The sequence below is a fragment of the Montipora foliosa genome, chromosome 1, assembly GCF_036669935.1.
Source record: "Montipora foliosa isolate CH-2021 chromosome 1, ASM3666993v2, whole genome shotgun sequence".
Taxonomy (NCBI): domain Eukaryota; kingdom Metazoa; phylum Cnidaria; class Anthozoa; order Scleractinia; family Acroporidae; genus Montipora; species Montipora foliosa.
The window spans coordinates 25714676-25719675 of record NC_090869.1 but is presented as its reverse complement, the minus strand read 5'-3'; the positions used below and the strand labels follow the sequence as shown (position 1 = coordinate 25719675).

The 5000-nt window shown below is 39.0% G+C and overlaps 1 protein-coding gene across 4 annotated transcripts in view; it reads left to right on the top strand.

The window, feature by feature from the left end:
- The window catches only part of LOC137994938 (phospholipase D2-like), a 24699-nt gene that overhangs the window by 11904 nt on the left and 7795 nt on the right, over nt 1-5000 (top strand). Inside the window, exons 3-4 of one of the 4 annotated variants that reach the window (XR_011122226.1) lie at nt 580-679; nt 4183-4813. The exons of 1 other annotated variant lie outside the window; for it this stretch is intronic. The gene's annotated coding sequence lies outside the window, so the exon portion shown is untranslated. 2 more of the 4 variants (XM_068840538.1, XM_068840530.1) reach the window with 2 other exon arrangements.

Here is a 5000-nt window from a genome sequence, read left to right as displayed (position 1 = left end):
GGTAAACTCTATGATCAGGTTAGTTTTTGTTGTTTGTTTGTTTGTTTGTTTGTTTTGCCACACCACAGACATAATACAAAGATAATGAATAAAGAAAATTATAAAGAGAAGAGAAGAGAAGAGAAAAAAGAGTTTTAAACATTGTAAGGGGTTCAGAGTCATGGATTTTAATTGTGTTTTGGTCAAGGCAGAATGGAGCACACACCTGTCATTTTTTCTTGGATTCCCCCTCGCCTCCCTTTGGTTTTGGTTATAAAATTGTCAAACCAGTTTCATTTTTATTTTTCTTTGCTCCACTTTGTGATGACACTGAGACAACAAAAAATGAGAATTAAGTTGGTTGAATTACGTTTTCTAATCAAGGTTTTTTTTTTAAACAAAAACAATTACATGTCTGGAGCAAATATACACAGTTTCAATTTAAGCAATTTCTATTTCTTTCTTGGTGATGTCAGTCCTCTTTCATCTAAAAGGCTTTCCTGCCATGTTCTCACATTCTGTCTTCCACTGCATCCGCAGTGCCAGTTTCAGTGAGCAAAATTTGTCGCTCGTTGACATTGTGTTTTTCATTTCTTACAGGAGAAAATAACAGTTGGATTGTTGTTACGAAAAATAGCATGGCGTGACTAGCGTTACTTCCTAGAAGCTTCGCGAGAGTTCGTAGTTTGTTTATTTTTAGGTTCGTGCGTAATGCACTAGTCAGTGGAAAGCCCCGCACCCCCATACCCGGGGAATGCGGGGCATTAGCGGGGGATTTCAGCGGTTTTGGACTGTCACTTTTGCCACGGTATACGGGGTTTTCGACAGCATTTGGCGCAAGTATCGGCGAGCGGGGACCTTGAGCGGGGCTTAGACGGGGATTTGCATTTTGACGCCAACTTGAATAGGCACTCAAAGATCACTGGGAGAGCATACGGTCTCAAAATGGCGGCTGAGTCAAGTTAAAATCCATTCTTTTCATGTTTGTAATGGGCTCTCAGTTAAATTCTGGGTTCAATCTGTAAATATTATCATTTCTTGTAGTGGAATTAGACAAAGAGTATAGTTATGCTTGAAGGCGATTTATTTATAGCGTTGTCCTTTTGTCTCAGTATTTCCATTGGAATGCAACGCGAACGTACGCGTAGAGGCTGACAGTGACACTACTTTATGATTTTGTAGATGAACCTTGAAAATTTTATCTCCGATGGGTTTCGTCTTTTTGAGTATCTACATTACCACGGTCTGCGTAATGGTCGAACATGCAAGTTCCTACCAAGGACTCTTACAAAGGTCTGCTGTAGTTCACTAGATTTTTTGTTTTCTTTGCTATAGTTTTCAGAGTAGTTTCAAAATTTGTTACCGATGAAGGGTTATTTCAAGAGATTATCAAGGTAAGAGAGAGAATACCCCGTATAGGCTTTCTACCAAAGGTAATCCCTCTTAAGTTATTTTTAGACATGGTCCCCATTTCTTCCACGGATGTTACTCGCGCGTTGCGTGGATGTTTTAGAGGAGGATTTGTTTATGTTTCGTTTCTTTTAATTTCAAATCGAAGGAAAACCTTCAACTCTGTGAGGATTTCTTCTTTGATACTTTAATTACAAGCAAAGTAGCTTCGGCTCTCGCTATGTTTGAATACATTTCGAAAACTTAATAGGAGTTTAAATAAGAGACACATTTGCCCTGCACAAACAATAACAACTGAATGAACGTCAGAGAAATGAGTAGAAACACGAGTGCTAAGCGAACATTCGCCGAAACACAACGCAACCAGATGGTCGAAAGTGCAGATAGACGCTCGCCACTAAGGCGGCAAAAAGCAGTTTAAGGAAAAATGGCAACAACGTAACGCCGAAGACAACGTCGATTAAAAAACGACTTTACATGTACATTCAACCTACGAATCTCGATGCATTCAGTTTATCTACCACTGTCAGAAATATCCCAAACAGAATATGTGAGACAGCGTCAAAATTCGAAAAGACATTCTTAAAGTTGGCCGTCGTAGATCACGTTTTCTCGAATATGCAGAATGTGGCCATTTCGCGTTGTTGTTTTGTAAAGAACGGCAATGAAATGAACAGAATTATAACCCTCGCCCACACAGCCATTGTACTCGTTGCCGTTGCCGTTCAGGTTTGCTTATTAAATTCCCTAAAACCGAATAAACGGCAAAATAACGAACAGCCAAAGAGCACAAAGCAAACGAAGGCCCAGCCGAACAAACAGGCAGCTGAGAGTGCAGAAAACATTTCTTTCAGGTAGTTTTCGAGAAAATCGCTTGGGCGGTCCACGCATCGCGCGAGTAACATCCTCGGAAGAACTGGGCACCATGTAAGAGGGATTACCTTGGGTGTAAGGCCTATAGAGTGTTTTCACATAACTTCACGGCGGCCATGTTGGTGTTCCAAAACAAAGGAGTGGCGGCCATGATAGTGTATCAAGCTAATCCTCTGGGATTTGAACTCTATTTGTATGCAAATACTTTCTTTGTTTCAGTAATCCAATATGGCTGCTGGTAACGTGAGTGAACATGTTCCATATAGGGGATCTACTCTCTTACCTTGGTAATTTCTTGGTTATTTGCAAAATGTAGCTGGATTATGAGGCCATAAAATTTTGGTAATAAGCCATTTCCTTAGTGAAATTTGTATAGCTCTTTGAGAATTGTTGTGATAGTGAACCGTTGTAGTCGGTTGAGTGTACTTTAGGTTGGGTATGCTTATGCATAGAGGGGAAATAACTCGAATATTGTCAGATTAAGCTGCTCGTCGAATGAATGTTTGGACTTATGTCGTTGTTATCTTAATGGTTTTGACACCAAGGAAACTGGTGTTTTTATTCCCATTTTCAGGGCTGTGCTAAACCCAGTGATTAATATTACCCTTTTTGGAGAGATTGTAAAGTTTGGAACGCCAAATCTGTAACTCAAGGTAGATTTATTTGGGCTTTATGAGAAATGGACTACATTGTTGATTTTCATGTTTGTCAAAGTTTAATTTGAGGTAAAAATTCTTAAAGTATATTAATTTTGGTTAACATTGTGCTTTATAGTTTTGGAAGTACTCTATCGTCCCGGGTGCGGGGGAGGAAAGTTTGGTTTTGACGTACAAAATTGCCCCGCATAGCGGGGAATTTTCTTCATTTAGAAGGCAGGCCTGGTCTAATTCCCCGCTATTCCCAGGGTATGGGGGTGCGGGGCTTTCCACTGACTAGTGCATACGCGTTTCTAAATCGGTGTATTTTGTAATCTTTCTATAATTAGATTCATTACTATTTTAGAAAGTTCTAGAAGCTTATTGTCAGAGTATATAAGTAGACGAGTCCAAGCGGAGTTTTCTAACTAGATTTTCACAAGCGAAGAGAGTTGGCGTTAGCCGTGTTTAGTCAAGTGTGACAGAAGCAGTGTTTATTCAAGTTGGCGTAGGCCGTGTAAGTTTACTGAGTACGTGTTGTTCAGAGTTTTACTTCGTGGAATAATTTTGGAATAAATCTTCTTGTTGTTGTTCCGACAACCCTGCGTTCAGTTTAGTTTGTAAACTACCTTCCTCAAAACATTCGAACTCGTAACAATTGTTCTATCACCACTGATTGCAGTTTTCCAGCTGGGAGGGAGTTTTGTTATCAATAAAGAGTGTAAATGGGCCATGTCAAGACGATGACATGCCATTATGGGGAGGACATTTCATTAAGGGTTGATGACTGAGTGTTAGCTTGTTGCGCACGAAAATGTTTGAGGACTTGACTGCAGGATAAACAAATAAAATTCTTGTTTCTGGTCGTTGACTGGACATCACTAGAAGAAGTCACATTGTCTCTGTTGTTGCACGTAACAAGAAATGTATTGTTCAAGAAGTCAGACATGTGGTGTGAACAGCCATATGGCTGGACACACTTGATGTTTACCTGACATGAGCAGCACGGAATATATGCTATTTCACCTGTCTCATAATTCATGTGATTGTCTCTATCCCAACTGTAATGTTCAAAACACACATGTTCGTGTTGGCTTCATAACTTCCCCAACAGGCAGTTAAGTGCTAACTGCCTGCATCATTGATAGAGCCAGCCAAGCAGCACTGTTTACCGCTACCGCGCATGCGCAACTGTAATAGCAGTTGTAGCAAACGGGAAGGTATGTTGATAGTAGTAGTGGAATTCCTGTATATACAAATTAATTCCTGGAATTTCAATTTGCAGGGTCCAAAAGAGATCCTCACGGTCAAATCTGAGGTCACTCTTCTTTCTCAAGTTTTCTACAAATAATCAATTTTTAGTTTAGCCCTGTTCAAGCTGAACATACGCAGTTCACGAGACAGCTGGCAGCTGTATGCTTCAGTGGCTGGAGTTAGGGTCACCAAGATGACAGATAGGCTTGGTAGACCCTTGTTAAAATACTTGTTCCGGAATTTGATGTTGTAATTAGTTCCAAGAGACACTGCACGTTCCCAGATGAAAGGATTGCAGCTGACGTTGAATATAGGACAGCCACTATTGAAGTCTCTCAGACTCCTCAAATTCTCTGATATAATTCATCTTGAAATTCTCTGTTTTGTTTATCAGTGGCACTATAAACTAAGCCCTTCTAGTTTTGTTAATTTTTTTAACCCGGTATCTTCTATTCAATAATACATGTCAATCACAGATTGATAATCTGTTTGTTACATCTGTTCATACCACTCAATACGGTATTCATTCTCTCAGTTAAACTGGTCCAAAACTTTGGAATTCTTTATTCATTATGTTAAGAAAATCAAGCTGTTTTCCAATTTTCATCAATATATCAAAAATTCTGTGATTGGTTATAATACTATTATTGATTCCTAATGTTTTACGATTATGTAATCTTTAACTGTTATTTAATTAATAAAGTAATACTTTTTATCTAAACAATTATTTTGCATTCTCTTTTCCTTGACTCATTTATTTCTTGTTTTCGGTCACCTACTCGGTTAGTTCAATGAACGAACCTACAATTGTGAAATTTCTTTTTCTTCGCAATCCCTTGATTTTATATT